A 16746-nucleotide genomic window follows, 5' to 3' on the forward strand; every position below is an offset into this window, starting at 1 on the left:
TATAAGATTATAAAGTTTATAATTTTATATTGAAAATTAATGTAGTATGGCATGAATAGATATTGATCTATTTTGATGATTGGCTCTTACTATTTGGTTTTCTGGAGTATCATGGTATACACTTTTTACAAGATTTCTAGCTGTAAATTTTTCGATTTCTAAATCTTTTAGAGTATTATTTTCTACAGGACCTATGAGATAGTTTATTTGTATTTTAATTTTCTTGTAAGGAAAATCAGGTTGTCATAATTGTATTTATAGGTTTCTTTTGGAATATTTACATTAAAACTAATTATTGTTATTCTCTGATCCATAGAGAATACAACTTATGAAAAAGTTCAAGTTGTTTCATTGATTGAGAACATGTGCTGTTGCCTCATAGCTTAATTTCATGCATGCCTTGGGCCGTATCTTTTCAGGTCATACAAGTTTTTGTCATTCTATGAACATATAAGTGTGTATGTATCTATTTACTATGCCTGGTAGTATGCGTCCCCATATGTGGTACACTCGTGCATCATTGGCTATGCACCCAAATATGCATGTTTTTAACCATTTGATATATACATTCAAAAGCTATTAGGACAATAATATTGGTCATTTATCTTAGTATCTCTCCTATATTTCCTATAGTTTTCCCATCCATAATAGTGTGGTTTTCATTTACAACTCACGATTATTCTCCTCACATCTTTTTCCTCTTTTCTCTCACTCAAATGGTGAAAACAATTGATCATTTATATTTTTGTAGTGACTTGAAGACAAAACTCTATTAATTATTTGAATTACACTGAATATATATGCCAAAACAAATAGAGCAATTTAATTATTCTCCAGTATGAATCTGCCATTTTGATGTGATCAAATTAATTAATTTTCATTGATTTAGAAAGTTGTACGCTTGTAATAGAAAGGAACCTCAAAAATGGATCAATATTATTATAATTCTTGTCACAATACAATGCACTTCTCTTTCCTTCTGGATTTTATATTTGTCATTAAATTTGTCATTAATGTTCATGCTTATATGATGCTTCAATAAAAGTAAAGATGAGATTATAACATTCACTACTTTTTAAACATTTAGAATAATTGGGGGATTTTGAAAAACCTTATGTATTTATACCATAAGCACGTGAATTATTAGGTAGTGAAAATAAAAATAGTAAAAAATTCACATAAGCCACAACTCCTTCTATTAACAAGTCTTATGGGAAGATAGAGAAACCAAGGACAACAGTGCCATAGTGCTTTGAACAAAGACTGCACAGTGCAATGAAATCATAGGGGTGAAATTTAACTCAATTCAGACTCTGGGCATGAGGGCAGTGGATGTCATTCAAAGCTTCTTGGAGGAGAGTATTCATGAACTGTGTTTTAAGAAAACACTAGGTGTTACAAAGGTAAAGGGCAGGGAAGACATAGGTTTCTCAACAAGAAGAGCATGTTTAAAGGCTTACAAGCTGTACAAAATATGTGGGAAACCCAATTTATTTCCCTATGACTTTAAAAAGTGGATTTTATGGCAGAAACTCAGGAGATGGACCCTGAACACTAACATAAGGACTTATATTCTACCACCTTCCAGCAATGCGACTATAGGCTTCTTTGTTATTGGGTAGCGAGAGTTGGAAAAGAAGTATGAACGTTGAAATATTGGCTGTGTTACTTAAAGGATATGTAAATGTGGTCAAGACAACCTGTCTCCATCTAAGCTTCAATTTTTTCATCTGTAATGTGAAACTAATATGTATATTTCATTGCTATTCATTAATCCATTTATTTATCAAATACATGTTAAATGCTACTATGTGTCTAGATTTATTGCCAATTCGGATCCATAGTAACAAACAAAAGACAAATTCCTATTCCCATGTAACATATTTTTGGGTTCAAAAAAAAGTCAGAAAAAAAATCCAAGTTGTGAATAATGCTAATCAATAGAAAAAAATCTGGATAAAAGAGAGAAGATACCATTGTATAATAAAGTCACATTTTAAGAGTAACCAAAGGGAATGAGTAAGGAGGAAATATGTGTATCTATGGATAGTGCATTACAAGAAGGAGAAAAAAAAAAGCAAGGCATGAGAATTCTTGGTAGTTTCAAAACAAGGAAGCAAGTGTAGCTAGAGTGGAAGAACAAAAGAGAGTGCAATAGAAGATAAAGTCAAGAAAACAGCAGGAAACTTTTTTCTGTAATGTCTTTAAGGCCTAGGTAAGAATTTGAGATTTTATTCCATGTACGATGGAAAGCTATTAACAGATTGCTTTAGAAGTATCACTAGTGTTGTGTATAGAATAGATTACTTAGACAAAGGTGGAATGAAGAAGATCAATCAGAAGCCTGTTGTAAAAGACCACTGTAAGTAATGATGGTGATTTGAAATCAGAGAAAGAAAAGGATTTAAAAAAAAGTTTGCTTTGGGGCATTTTCCAAAGGTACTGCTGAGAGAGTATGGTTGTTCTAAATATGGAATATGACTGAAAGAGAGGAAAAGACAAACTCAAAATTACTCAAAGGTTTTTGAATTTAGCAACTTGTAAATCTTGTGAGGCCTCCCCAGCCACGTGGGGGTACATAGTAAATATGATACAAAGAGATGGAGAAAAAATAGGAGAAGTAGATATATAAACAAGAGTTCAGGCTGGGTGTGGTGGCTCACGCCTGTAATCCCAGCACTTGGGAGGCCAATGTGGTTGGATCACCTGAGGTCAGGATTTCGAGACCAGCCTGGCCAATATGGTGAAACCCCATCTCTACTAAAAATATAAAAAATTAGCTGGGCGTGGTAGTGGTTGCTTGTAATCCCAGCTACTAGGGAGGCTGAGGCAGGAGAATTGCTGGAACCCAGGAGGCAGAGGTTGCAGTGAGCCAAGATTGCACCATTGCACTCCAGCCTGGGCAACAAAAGCGAAAGTCCATCTCAAAAAATAATAATAATAATAAAATAAAGAGTTCAGTATCAGTAGACACCTAAACGGAGATGTCACTTAGGCTAGTGGATAAACATTCTTGAGTTCTGGGGCAAGTTACGATGTTGAGTAATAAATTCAAGTTTCATAATTGTTATTGACAGTATTAAACTATCAGTTTTAATTGTCATTGGGTCAGATCACCCAATGACTACCAGTACCAAAACTAAAATGTCCAAGAACAAAGTCCAGAGAAAATTTGGCAAATGAAGCTAAGAAGACTTTGCCAGTGAGAAATGAGGGAAACCAAGAGATATTGTTGTCTCAAATGCCAAGTAAAGAAAATGTGAAGAGATAAACTGCATTAAATGCTTTGGAAGTATCCATTAATTCAAGGAAAGAAGCATGACCATGAAACCTGTCAACACAGACATTATAAATTATACAAAATAAAATATGATTAATATAGAAAGCTTAGTATTTTAATACAATATGCCCGGAACAGATAGTAACTCATTTTGAGTAGTTATTTATGCCCTTTTCTTCCTTATTGACATTTTGTTTGCCGTAGATAATAAATTTTATGCTCTTCCATTTTGAAGGGCATTTCTTTTGGCAAAGAAGAAAGAATAAATGGAAATTAGAAGTTTGATTTTCTCTATCAGCCATCAACCTTGGCTATTTGTTTCAAGAAATAGTTATCCCTATCTTGATAGTATTGCTCCAAAAGTCACTGTACTGAAATTAGTTTTACAGATGCAGACACCTATTTGAAAGAAAAGACCAGGTAGGTGATGTTGCTACAATATTTCTGGTTAGGAAAATAGAGTTCTTAGGAAAGTCAGGCTTAGAAATCAGCTTTTCCTCTTCAAAATATTTGTTACTCTATTCAGGCAATTTTGAATTAAATTTGGGGGTTCCGTATTAGTCCATTTTCATGCCATTGATAAAGATATACCTGAGACCGAGCAATTTACCAAAGAAAGATATTTAATGGACTTAGAGTTCCACGTGGCTGGGGAGGCTTCATGATCATGGTGGAAGGCAAGGAGGAGCCAGTCATGTCTTACATGGATGGCAGCAGGCAAAGAGAGAGAACTTGTGCAGGGGAACTCCTCCTTATAAAACCATCAGATCTCATGAGACCTATTCACTATCATGAGAACAGCATGAGGAAGACCCACCCCCATGATTCCATTATCTCCCATTGAGTCCCTCCCACAACATGTGGAAATTAAAGATGAGATTTGGGTGGGGACACAGCCAAATCATATCGGGTCTCTTATTATTAAATTGTCTCACAGCATTCTTCAACTTTCTGAAAACAAAAGTTTGCTCTCTGTCTTCCTTCCTTTCAGTTTTTATTTTTATTTTTATTGCTTCAAGTTCATATTCCCTTTACTATTTTCACCCTCTAATGTCTACCGTGCAGGCTGGAAACTTGAAATTGTATTTACCTGTATTTTCCACTTTCAATTTTATTAACATATTCATAGATTTTTACTTAATTTTATTGACACGAATTTAACTTATTTGTTCCCAAGGTAGCTTTTGTCTGAGGAATCTTCTCCTTCCCATGAACTCCAGGAACACCATTTAAGGGGGCTTGTTTGGCAGTCTTTGAAGAGGGAGAGGGGGACTTGAAGACACTATTTGAATGGTAGTACCTATTATTAAACTTGTGATTAGATTATACTAGAAACTCATAGAGCTTTGAAAATCAAACTCTAAGGCCAGGCACGGTGGCTCACGCCTGTAATCTCAGCACTTTGGGAGGCCGAGGCAGGCGGATTATGAGGTCAGGAGATCGAGACCATCCTGGCTAACACAGTGAAACCCCGTCTCTACCAAAAATACAGAAAAATTAGCCAGGCATAGTGGTGGGTGCCTGTAGTCCTGGGAGGCTGAGGCAGGAGAATGGCGTGAACCTGGGAAGTGGAGCTTGCAGTGAGCCAAGATCTCGCCACTGCACTCCAGCCTGGGCGACAGAGCAAGATTCTGTATCAAATAATAATATAATAATAAATAAATAAATACCAAACTCTCTAATATACTTTAAATATTTTGAACCTAAACCTATTTATCACTTGTCTTTTAATTTTTCAATTCAAGTAGTATTTTCACATAAGTTCTTGTATTTACACAATAGTTTATCTTCCATGAAGAATTCTAGATACCGAAACAAAACATTTAAAAATATCAGGGAATGATGGCCAAGTACATCAAATTCTGGCACTCTATTAATTTAGAAGGAAATGAATAGAAACTCACACTATAAAGAAGAAATATAAACAAGCAAAGAATCACAAAAGTAAAGGACACTTCAAAGTACAACACTGAAAGCAATTCTATACATTCAAAAAACACTTTCAAAAATACTTCCAACAAGAAAGAGAAAACAAAGGGAATGGAGAGAACCCGTCAGTAAATACCAATGGTAATGATATATTACATGGCTACTCTAATTGACTGCAGAGTTTTTCCGTATCTCTTTTAAACTAGCTCAGACAATACCCAAAGCTTCCATCTCTCACCACAGGTTTCTTTCCTTGTTGCTAACTTGGAGAAAGGGCAAGGTGACAGCGTAACCGTAGGTTGTTTCTAGCTTAATTGCATCAGGGTAGAAAATACCTCATGAAGTTAAAGCATTGTTCTTTGTATTTTAATAGACTGCAACTGTTTCTTGATTTTTAATACTTAATTTTTTTTTTCTGAGTTGGTGAACAAAATGAATCATGTTTCCTTAGAATTGCTTAATAAAAATTCAGTGTCATATTTGCATTTTAAATACTATAAAATATTTGAGAGCTGTTCAAAAACAAATTTCTAGGATGCATTATTTTAGCTCTAGTGGAGTACAAGCTTGTTATCTCAAGATGCCTCTGATACAGTTTGAGATATATTAAAAAACAAATTCCATGCCCACAAACTATGAGCTTCTACATGTAGTAAAATCAAATTTTATAAAGCACTTTCTTACTACTTGTTATAGACTCAAAGCAGTGATTTCTGATTATTTTATTAAAACTTAATGTTTACAACTGCAAAAATATACAAACAATTCTCTGTAGAACAAGTTGCATTTACTTGGTGGCTAATAAAAGTGTTGCTGGAAAACAAATTTGAGGACAGAGAAAACATATTCAATTTTATGTGGTTTCTAAGGGCATAAACTCCACAAAATAGAATACTAACAAGAAGTATTAATATATAATAAAAATAATAAAATCTATGCTTCTCAGGTACTTATGTGGAGTAACACATTGAATGAGAAAAAGAATTGATTTTTCTTCCTGAAGAACTAAGACAAGAAAAATGAGCTGAAATGAATTTGTTATTTCTAGTGCTTACATTAATTTTCTGTTTAAATAATAGGAAAGAAGCATTCCACAGTAAGAAAAGCGAATAATGATCTCTGCAGGGAAAAAGGAGAGTAAACACTGAAGCTAAAATGAATGTAAAACTTTGTCAAAAATCAATACATTTATGTGGCTATACAATTCACTGTTGTTTGTTTAAAGAATGTTAGAATACTTCTGGTGCAGTCCATAATAAGTATTTCCATAGCACTTATCAGATGATAAAAAGTAGAGGGGAAAGAATATAGAAATGACAGTTAAGAAAATCATCACTGAGTCTGTCAAATTGAAGCTATTGAAAATGATAAGAAAGTGCAAAATAAAGTCTGTGTGTTTTTCATACTTTTCATATTATCATCCATGCATGTATAATGAAAATCTCCAAGATTCAAAATGTTATTCCAATTGCTGTAGGATCTTTATGTAATATCAATGTACTTAAAGTACAGCACTCATAATGATGTAGTATATGAATGATGAGATAATGTTAGTGGCTTATAAATTTTGAGTGAGCTTCTAGGGATGAAATATAGTAGACTTAAACAGATAAACAGACGCTTGCTTTTGTGGGAAAAACATGCTAGAAAACGATAGGTTAGCTCACTTTTCCCCTTTAATTGGAGTAGGTATCTAGAAGTATGTATTGCTGTTGCACACTATGTTAAACAATTTTAAAATAACACATATATTATAATACATAACATATGGTTTATTAAAAATTAAGCAAAACAAAACATTAAGCAAACATGCAAAAATTATTAAAAATGTGGGAAGTTAAAGTGATTTACACTAATGAAAAGTGATTTACAAACATGATCAGAATTCATATTGAACTGAAAGTAGATTACGTACAAACACACACATATACACATATTGTCATGTGCCACTTAATGGTGGGGATATGTTCAAAGAAATATGTTTTAGGCAATTTCATCCATGTGTGAACATCATAGAGTGGACTTATGCAAACCTACTGTGTATAGCCTACTGCACACCTAGACATATGATATAACCTACTGCTCCTAGGGTACAAACCTGTACAGTATGTTACTATACTGAATACTGTAGGCAATTTTAACATAAAGGTAAGTATTTGTGTATCTAAACATAAAAATAGTAAACATATGTATTATAGCCTTATGTGACCACCATCACCTATGAGCTCTGTCATTGACCAAAACATTGTTATGCAGCACGTAACTGTGCATGCACATAAAAATGGCCCATGACTTAAGATGGTTTGAGTTAAGATTTTTCAATTTTTTGACAGCGCAAAAGCAATGCATATTTAGCATAAACCATACTTTGAATATACATATGACTCTTCTGTTTTTCATTTTTAGTATAGTATTCAATAAATTACATGAGATGTTGAACATTTCATTATAAAATAGGCTTTACGCTGGATGATTTTGCCCAGCTATATAGGGTGATGTAATTGTTCTGAGCACCTTTAAGGTAGGCTAGCCTAAGCTGTGAGGTTTGATAGGTTAGATGTATTAAATGAATTTTCAACTGACGATATTTCAAATTTATGATGGGTTTACTGGACATAATCCCATTATATGTCAAGGCATATCTGTACAAACTGTATACATATGATAGGGTTGAAATATAATAATACCATAACATAACTGAATATATTTTTATTCCTTCAAGAATATTTTCTTGTGTGCATTGCATCATTTCACTTTGACTACATTTCTATGGCATAGACCCTTAAGTTTTAAATTATTTTATTTAGACATCAAGAAAAATAACATATAAAAAGATTAAAGGTTTTATAGCACATTTTAATGAAAATATCAATTTCAGAACTCAAACACATTTGTAAATAAAGCATTCATCTCTATATGAGAAAGAACACCCTCAAAAACATAGGCCAGTACTAATCAATCTTGTCCTCAAAAAGTGTTATATGCTTAAGCCCATCAAAATCTCCAATAGTTCTCCAATTTAACCTAACTGATGTTTGCAGCAGCCACTGACACACACCAGCTGCAGTAAGGGCTGTGTGCTCCAGAGCTGGCCTGGGCCAGGAACATGCAGGAGCCCTGCCCCCTACTGAGTTAAAAGGGTGGGAATCCCACACTCCCAGGCACATCTGCAGCAGTCCAGCCCAGACTCTGGACCAGGACGAGGGAATCCATGCACTCTTGGAGGCCCAGGAAGACCCCCTGTCCCCGTAGGCTCATAAGTGCTTGCTCTAGCTCCCTGGCCTCTCCCTGCTCCTGGTGCCAACTATGATTTTGGAGCAAAGTTGTGGCTAAGCCTGGGTGCTGTCACAACCCCACCAGGTGTGCCTGTGCTTGGGGCAGTGCTGGCATGCCAGTCCCCTTCTGTTTCAGCCCCCTCTGAATTCTGGGCACCGATGAGCATCGAAGCGAGGCTAAGAGTGGCTCAGCACAGGCCTGCAGGTGCCCCTCAGTACAAACAGCTTGGGCACCATGGATGACCTATTGATGGAAGCAGGAGGCAGACAGGCTCCTGGACAGAAAGGGGCGGGTCCCAGGTGAAGCCTCACCTTCAAGCCAGGGGGCCAGATTTTTAGTTCTGGGTAAAGTCTGAGGCCTGAAGTGAGAACTTATGGTGCTTTTTCTAGGACCACCCATGGCCACCCATGGACAAATCAGCATGTACTTCCTCCTTTCTGAGCCCATAAAAACCCCAGACTCTGCTGGACTCACACAGACCTGGGGGCCACCTGCCTGTGGAAAGAAGCTACCCACTGTGGGTCTACTCTCCACTAATAGCTGAACACTCATAGGGACAACCTGCCTGCAGAAAGGAGCTGCCCATTTTGGTTCTCCTGAGAACTGTTCTGCTGCTTGGTGAAGCTCTTCTCCGCCTTGCTCACCCTCTGGTTTTCTGCATTCCTCATTCCTTCTGGACATAGGACAAGAACTCAGGACCTGCCAAATGGCAACACTGAAAGAACTGTTACACAAACAGATCTGAAACACACCTCCTACTTGCCATGTTGCCAGTGATAAGGAGAGAAGAGCTGTGGCCCTTTGGGAAGCCCAAATATAGGGGCTCCCTGAGCCAGGGCTGTGATACCCTCTTTGGGGCTCTATGGTTCATGGTGTCTCCCAACTTCTGGAAGCCACTGCATTCTCCTCATCCAGACACAATTGCCCACATCGGAAGCTGCATACAATACATCTGGTCCAGCTGCAACCTCAAAAAGAGTCAACACCTGTGCTGGCACCTGGAGCTGCCCACTCTGCTGCAGCAGCTAGTGTGCCTGGCTGTGATCAGTGGCCGGACCCAACACTCACTCATCCACACACCCCTCACTGCTCCGCACCTGGATTGCACTTGGCAGGTGTGGGATCTGTGCTGGAAGCAAGAGCTGAGTGCAGCCTGCAAGGCAGAGTGGGCAGAATGAGCCCAGCGGGTATGAGCAGTACTTAGGCAGAAGGTGCATACACATACAAATGTGCATAAGCTCACTACTATCACTACCACAAAATCCTAATGTTAAAAAGCAAAGAAAGCAGAAGTCAAGCTATATAAATAAAAATAAAACAAAAACACAAAAAAATTATGTAGAGCTTAAGTGAAATATTGTGGCTAAACCTTGGAGTTCTTGCTGGATAGGGCAAAGAGATAATTCCAAAACTTTAAGGGTGAGGGCAGTATCAAACAAGTCTTATCAAATACTATTAACTTTGTATTTAAATAAGAGTGTAATTTTAAAGGTTAAAGAAATGTGAAAATAAGCGCTAATCTCCATTTAAAGTTCTTAATAATGGTTTAATTGAATTCTGTTAATTTTCTTCTCTAAGATTAAATAGAACTAGCGCAAAAAAAAAGAAAAAAATGTGGAAAATTTATCTTTAAATCTATGAAAATGCTGTTGGATAGAAAGAACAAGATATTGAAATCTATGAGTGAATAACTTAAGGGAAGCTAAATAACAACTAATCCTAATATAGCATTTACCACATGCCCAGCATGATTTTGCATATGTTAATACAATCGTTACTCACAAGTACCCTATAATATTGATTTTATTACTATCCTAATTTTATAAATTAGGAAGTTGATAAATGGAAGATAAATTGTCCAATGTCATAAAAGTATAAAGTGGCAAAGCTGAGACTTGAACTCAAATAGTGGGGTTATGTCTGGTCTCTGACTCTCCATACCACCCTTGCCCTTAGAGTTAATTCAGTAGCTGTTCTAACAGTACGCACCAAAAGTAATAAGGACCGCATCTAAACAGATGGACAGCTGAAATCTATGAAGATTAGTACCTGATTTAGAGACTGATGCAGACAGACACGTTTCTAGTGATTTTGAAGTTTAGGGCCTAGGTGACTTGTTGGATGACTGTGCTGTTTAGTGAGACTGAAAGCAAAGCTCAAAGAAACAGATTGGAAAAATACACTTAGTGCAGTTGTTAAAACGTGGAGTTAAAGGCACATGTGAATAATCCAAAGAGATGTTTCCAAAAGGCAAACAACTAAAGGGTTTAAAGATTTACAGAGAGGTCTAGATTTTTCCTTAAAGTAGATAATTGGGGCTCAATAGTATACAGTTAGAAGTTGAATCAATGGTTAGAACAAAGTTACTTCTCAAGTGAGACAAATATAGGAAATGTAAAGTATAGGTAAACATATAGGAAATGAAACGTTATTGAAGCCAAAAGGACAGGAGGAAACAGAAGAGATTAATGCCACTGAGGCAACTTAATGAGATCATTTCAAAAATACTGGAGATATCTGCTAATCAAGTGCTATAGTAAGTCCATGTAACATTTCAAATTAAATACTCACTGTATTTTTTATGTCGTTGATCATTTAATGTCAATTATTTCAACAGAATATCCTGACTTGACGTCAGAGTCCAAGAAATGATGATACTTGAGTGTAGATCATTCTTTCAAGGCTCTTAAACCATTAATTGCCTTGAGGGCTAGACAGAGAGAAGCTTCTAATTCAGGAAAGGTTATTTGTCTCTGTGTTATGAGGCAGCAGAAGTGTTTGCAAGTTGAAAGAAGAGAACAAGTGGAAACATAATATGTTGAAAAGTCTAAAGGAAAACTCGGGTGAGGCTGGGGAGATGGACTAATAGGAAGAAAAAGATACTGAATGCGGGAGGAAGAAGAATCACAGAACTGAGTAAGCTATAAGGAGTTAATGAAGGTCCACTCAGCAAGGAAGTAAGAGGAAGTTGAATACTTTTTCACCAGCTAGCTTCACTTATCTCAGTGAAGAGGCAGGTACTATTATCTGCTGATAGTGAGGGGCTAGTGGGAGGGCAGAGGCTTTGGTCAAAGAACAATAGTACCATTTAGCACTTATTACATACTCCATGCCAGATGATATGCTAAATTCTTTGCATATATTATCACTGTAATCTTCACGACTATTTTAAGTAGTTGCTATTACTACCTCTATTTTACAAATGATGAAATTGAGCAAAAGAGAGGTAAATAATTTGCCCAAAGTTACACAGTTTATAAATGATAGTGGTGTGAATTTGACTTCATGCCTTTATCCATATATTATACTGTCTCTTGAATATTAAAAATCTTTAATGATTTAAATGGTGTTATGTTCTGAATATGTCCCAAAATTAATGTGTTGGGAACTTTATCTCAAATGCAACAGTGTTAAGATGTGTATATGGCTTTTGGGAGGTGTTTAGGTCATGAAGGCTCCATCCTTATGAATAATTAATCCTTTCATAAAAAGGAATTTCGGGAGTGAATTCACTCTCTTCTGCTATTCTGCCTTTTGAAAACAGAGTTTGTTCCTTTTTGCCCTTCTGCCTTCTGTCACACGAGGAAGCAGCAAAAAGGCCCTCACCTCATGCCATATGCCATCGCCTTGATCTTGGACTTCACAGCCTTCATAAATGTGAGAAATAAATTTCTGTTCTTTATAAATTACTCAGTTTCAGGTTTTCTGTTATAGCAGCACAAAATGGACTAGGATAAATGGACAAAAAGATCTGTTTAACGAAAACCAAAGTTATATTCTAACAGCACCAATACATAAACTGAGGTTGGAAACACTTATAGTGGCATCAATATGCAAATATGGCATAATATTTTCCAGAATGGTTCACTAGCAGAGTGAACCATGCTCAAAGAATTACCTATATATATATAGCTAATTCTTATACAGAAACATGTATGTATATTTTGCTCTTCTTCTGCCACTTCATGTATTTTACATTATTTCTTCATGCCTCACAGAATCACACTTCATTAAAAAGTCTCTTGTCGAGCCCTTTTCTCTGCCTTCATGTTAAGAGTTAAGCATTTTCCTCAGCATGCTAAATCACAGATATAGATCTACCAGCGTACTTAGCTGTGCTCTTATCATTGGCCAACTGGGCTGTCTTCCTCTGTATCATGAGACTACCTGGAGAGCAGAAGCTGTACCTTTTATCTGTGATTCCCAGGGCACAGATAACTCAGGTACCTAAAGGCAGTCATCACAAGTCGGCTGAATGCATTAAGTGGAATTTCCTTTTTACATATACTGAAGTGACAATACTGGTATATCAATAGAATATTGGCTAAAACATTTTATCTTCATATTGTGAGATATATATATATATGCATACATATACACACACATATATATTCATTTTTGTATGTATTTTCTATTTTTTACTTTATATATACATACTTTATTTTTAGAGCACTGCATGCAATACAAAGCTGAGTAGAAGGTGTAGAGTTTTTCCACATATCCCCTGCTTCTGTGTATGTATAGCCTCCCCTATTATCAACATACCCCACCAGAGTGATACATTCACTGTAATTGGTGAAACTATGTTGATACCTTATTATTACCTAAAGTCCATAGTTTACATTTGGACTCACTCTCAGTGTTGTCCATTCTGTGGGTCTGAACAGATGTATAATGACATGTATCCACCATTATGATATTATACAGAGTAGTTCCACTGCCCTAAAAATCTTCTGCCCTCCTCCTATTCAATCCTGCCTCCCCCATCTTCTGAAACTTTTTAGTGTTTCCATAGTTTTGCCTTTTCCAGAATGTCATATGGTTGTATGTATGATTTTCAGATTGACCTTTTCCACTCAGTAATACACATTAAAGTGTCATGCATGGCTTTTCATGGTGTGATAGGCCACTTCTTTATAACACTGAATACTATAATATTGGCTGGATATACCAATGTTTATTAATCCATTCACCTACTGAAGGGCATTTTCAGAGCTTCCAGGTTTTGGTAATTATTAATAAAGCTGCTATAAACATACCTCTGCTGGTTTTTGTGTAGTCATAAATTTTCAGCTCCTTTGAGTAAATACCAGAAAGCATGATTGCTGAATCTCATGGTAAGTGTATATCTAGCTTTGTAAGCATCTGCCAAACTGTCTCCCAAAGTAACTGTGCTATTTTGTATTCCCATCAGCAATGAATGAGAATTCTTCTTCTTCCACATCCTTGCCAGCATTAGAGTTCTAGATTTGGGGCATCCTAATAGGTGCCCCAAGTGAAGCCCCAAAGACGCTTCACATCAAGTGAAGCACCTTTTCATTTGGTTGGTTTTCATCTGCATATCTTTTTTGGTGAGGCATTTTTTAAGGTCTTTGGCCCATTTTTAAGAAATCGGTTTTTGTTTTGTTTTGTTTTATATTGTTGAGCTTTAAGGGTTCTTTGTATATTTTAAAAACTGTCCTTTATGGAATATGTCTTTGGCAAGTAGTTTATCCCAGTCTGTGGCTTGTCTTTTCATTCCCTTCTCTGTTGCAGAGCAGAAACTTTATTTTAATGAAGTCTCGTTTATCAATTTTTTCAGAGATCACTGCTTTGGTGTTATAGATACAGACATTACCAAACCCAAAGTCACTTCGATTTTCTCCTTTTTTCTTCTAGGAGATTTCAAGTTTTGCCTTTTACAACTAGACCTGTGATTCATTGTGTATCAATTTTGGGGGAGGGTATAAGGTTTGTTTATATTCTTTTCTTTAGATGTGGCTATCCACTTGTTCTAGCACTGTTTGTTGAAAACACTTTTTCCCTCTTTGCTCTGTTTTCAAAGGTAAGTTGATTACGTGTGTGTGTGTGTGTGTGTGTGTGTGTGTGTGTGTGTGTGTGTGGTTGTAAGATCTCTATTCTATTCCATTGACCTAGTTCCTATATGTTTTCTTTTTGTCACAACTGTGACTAATGATATTCGCCATTTTGGGGGATGGAGTGAGAAAAAATGTTATATACAAAGTACATCAAAATGTGCGGCATGGTCTTCATTGTACTCTAAATATTATGTAAGAAATGAAAAAATTATATATACTTAATACAATATGGTGTTCAAACAGGAATATTATGAAAAATATAAAGAATGATAAAATGATGAACTATTTTTAGATTTGTTTTTAAATTACTATTTACATGATTTTATAGGTATAATCCAACTACATAATGCAAACAAATATCCTTGATTTCTTATGTATGCAAATCAGTGGGCTACACGGTGAGGTTGGATGAATTTAGAAAAACATAGAGCTAGCTATTTTATATGCTTCCATCTGAAAAGGAAATATGTCAATTTATTCTCCAAGCATAAGTTGAAGCCTAAGCCTTTTTTTATGCCTTAATCTCATGCTTTCTTTGATGCATAGTTTATCAGGCAAGCAATCTGGCAAACTTTAACTGTATTAAGAGTTTCCAAGAAAGATAAAATTTACACCGAGTAAAACTATACATTGCAAAGCCCAGAACTATATCATGAGTTATTTATGTTGAAGTTTGGATCATGTCTTCCATATGGATAACACATTCATATCCTCTTAAAGAGTTCCTCTGGTTAAAGAATGTTCTTCCATGTTTTTCAGTCACACAGACCTTTATTCACTATACCTAGAGTGCTGGAAAATCAATATACCTTTCTTTATGATTTTCTGAGTAGTTACAGATAACATTATACCCAGGTTTTCATTTAGAAAATATTCAAACATATCAGCTCTATCAAATCTATCAAAAAGTTATAAAAATACTATCCTCATATACCGATCACTATATTCATTATCAAATTTTTGTCACATGTTTTATTGCTCTATACCTCTCTCTACGTGTGTGTACCTGAGTATCCTCTTCCCTACTCAAATATTTGTTATTTTCTGAAACACTTGGTAGTGTGTTGGCACCATCATAACATTTCACCTAAAAATGTAGTATAAGTTCCTTAAGAACAAAGACATTCTGTAATGTATTATCAATACTATTTTCACCACCAATAAAATTAATAATAATTCCATAACATCATTTAAGTTCATACACACATTTTTCTAACTGCCACAAAATATTTTATTATGTTGTTATTTTTAAATCTAGGAACCAGCAAGTTCACAAAGTGTCGATTTTTTGTTGTATCTGTTTGGACTCCTTTAAAAGCCTGAAGCCTCATTTACATCCTTCAAACTTTCCTTTCTTGTTTTGTCCCTGGTTAACTTTGTTGAATCAATCATGACAGTGCTTTTTAGAAAATCTCACAATATGGCTTTGTTTGACTGCTTTCTCATGGTTGTTTTCTAGCTTTCTAGCTTGTTTGTGTATCCTTTATATTGCCAGTAAATGGCTATCCAGATTTAAAAACTTAACATTTTTGGCAACTCTGTGGATAACTTGCCTCAAACAAGTGTCATAACATGTCAGGTTGTCCCCTCTTAGTTATAGTTAAGTTTAATAACTTACTAAAGGGGTGATTACCATATGACTCCATTAGAAACGTATATAGTTTTTCCTTAGTAATTAGCCTCCTTAAGCATTTTCTCTTGATGTCTGTCAAAAATGTTTATCATGAGTTTAATTAGCTGCAAAAAAATGTGTTAGGGTGTTTTAAAGATTGTTGATATGTTTTACGAGATCAGAGGAGATCGGGCGCGTTCAGGATGGTAAGGCATAGACGATTGTTGGTATGTTTTAAATACATTTTCTCAAAAGCTTGAACCAAACAAAGTAGCTTATTTAGTATATGGAAAATATTTCTCACTTAACTGAATTAGCAAATGACCCAGCTAAATTAAATTGAACTTTAATTTTTAAAGTTTTGACAATTTCTTAATTCAAAGAAATCTAGTAGTTTATATTTTCATGATGACCATAACACTTCTGAATTGTAAGACCTAGATAGAAAGATAGAGAGTGAGAAAGGGGGAAGAGAGAGAGATTGAGGAAAAAACTCAGGGGACTTGCCATGAGTGTTTTTCACCAGGATAAAACTGAGTGCCGTTGTTATTTTTTTCTTACAGAAGTCCCCCTTGCTCTGCTTTGCTTTGCTTTCTAGAAGTTTCTCCTCAGCATAAGTTTTTTCTAGAATTGTCTTTTTAGTTAGTATTCCCCCAATGCCCCATTGCAAGATTCTGGTTAGGGGTGAGGAGAAAAGATTTCTCTCTCTCTCTCTCTCTCTCTTGCTCTGGTTCTTTCTTTCTTTCTTTCTTTCTTTCTTTCTTTCTTTCTTTCTTTCTTTCTTTCTTTCT

The 16746-nt window shown here is 35.6% G+C and overlaps 1 protein-coding gene across 1 annotated transcript in view; it reads right to left on the bottom strand.

The window, feature by feature from the left end:
• The window catches only part of KLHL1 (kelch like family member 1), a 402603-nt gene that overhangs the window by 299939 nt on the left and 85918 nt on the right, over positions 1-16746 (bottom strand). The window lies entirely within an intron of this gene.

The sequence above is a fragment of the Hylobates moloch genome, unplaced genomic scaffold (assembly GCF_009828535.3).
Source record: "Hylobates moloch isolate HMO894 unplaced genomic scaffold, HMol_V3 SCAFFOLD_4, whole genome shotgun sequence".
NCBI lineage: Eukaryota > Metazoa > Chordata > Mammalia > Primates > Hylobatidae > Hylobates > Hylobates moloch.